At 40.2% G+C, this 1661-nt stretch overlaps 1 pseudogene; it reads right to left on the reverse strand.

The window, feature by feature from the left end:
- Positions 1 to 186: 186 nt before the first annotated feature.
- LOC105531212 lies at positions 187 to 1324 on the reverse strand (annotated as a pseudogene).
- Positions 1325 to 1661: the final 337 nt, after the last annotated feature.

Genomic DNA, 1661 nt, shown 5'->3' on the forward strand with positions numbered 1-1661 from the left:
AAACTGTGGATTGAAGTCCTTATTTTTTTTCCTTTACTTAGAGACAGGTATATACAGTGCTGTTGTAATAATGAAACAAATGCAAAATCTACCGTAAAGTTGCACAATACAGAAAACTGTTGCTCCATCTTCTGCTACATAAATGTGTGACTCCACCAATTAGTAATGTTGCTGTCATTATTTTTGTTAAGTTGGAATTATTCCGTCACATCTAAGACCTCTCTTTAACTCCAGATCTTCCAATATTTTCCACAATTCTTCAGCTCCTTTTCTTTCTTTTTCTCACGCTGACGATCTGACTTGTATGTGGCTGTCAGCTCGTCAAACACGGTGCTGTTCATTTCTATAAATGCCTTCAACACATTGTACATCAACGCCACAATAGCCGGATTCTAACGTTCTTTTGAAATCCTGTAAAGCCTGGAAAACATGATGTGAAGGATGACGTTAGAGTTTTCTTCTATCAAACTCATGATGTATTCATGATTCCAACACTAGAGTGCTCTTCCTGCCACCTGAAAATGAGGGCTGGATACACACTTGGCGATTTGTTTAAACAAAGGTTCTTGGATTTTAACACATTGTGAAGGTTCAATCACATCCAGTATTTCTTCCAGTTCCCTAAGGAACATGACCTCTTTGACTACATGTTTTAGACCAAAACTTCATTAATCCCCTCATAACTGATTCTGTGAGTGAAGGATCTTTCTCCAGAAACTGCACGATACAATATGCCAGCTGTGCATGGCAGAGTGAGAAGCTCCTGATAGTGTGTAAGGAGATCAATACTTTCACCGGAAACTGTGTTCTGCCTTAAGAGGTAAAGCAAAGCCATTGATAATACTTTCTAGTATTTCCAGCAGTGCAGCTACACCATTGAAGTGTTCTGTTTCATAAACAAACCTGAGGAAAATATTGTTAATCTGTTTTCAGATGAATGCTCTAAGACTGAGAAACTTGCCATAAATTCTGTGTAAGACTGTTTTAAAGTAGTCCCATTCCCGAGGGTCTTCGCTGTCAAGTAGCTCCAGAAGTGTGATCATCAGGCAATTTTCCAAGCAATCTACTTATTAATCCTCCCGAGGAGGTGTAGTTTTGTCCCCCTTTTATAGAAGAGGAAATTGGGGCACATAAGGGTTAATGAATGTGCCCATGGTCTCACAGCTAATAGGTGGTAAAGCTAGAATTTGAACCCCAGCAGTTAAGGCCAAAAGTCCATGATCTCAACCACTGCACTATACTACCTACTGATATTCCAAATACCATTTTTGTATTTTTAATAGAAATCGGGTTTCACTATGTTGGCCAGACTGGTTTCGAACTCCTGACTTCATGACCTGCCTGCCTCGGCCTCCCAAAGTGCTGGTATTACAGGCTTGAGCCACTGCACCCAGCCCATTAACAGGTATCTTATTCCAAAAATAAATTCTTGATTTCTTTCCCCAAACTTAACTCCTGCCCTAGTCTATCTTATCTTCAATGGCACCTCCAGCCTTAAAGTTGCTCAGACCAACCTTGGAGATGTTCTAAATTCTTCTCTCTCACTCTGTAGAACAAAGGCGTGAGCAAATCCTACCTATTATTACATGTGAAATGTATCCAGAATCCAACAATGTCTCCCCATCCCATCTCAACCATCCTAGACCAAGCCATCAGCATCT

This window comes from Mandrillus leucophaeus, unplaced genomic scaffold, assembly GCF_000951045.1.
Source record: "Mandrillus leucophaeus isolate KB7577 unplaced genomic scaffold, Mleu.le_1.0 Scaffold871, whole genome shotgun sequence".
Classification (NCBI taxonomy): Eukaryota; Metazoa; Chordata; class Mammalia; order Primates; family Cercopithecidae; genus Mandrillus; species Mandrillus leucophaeus.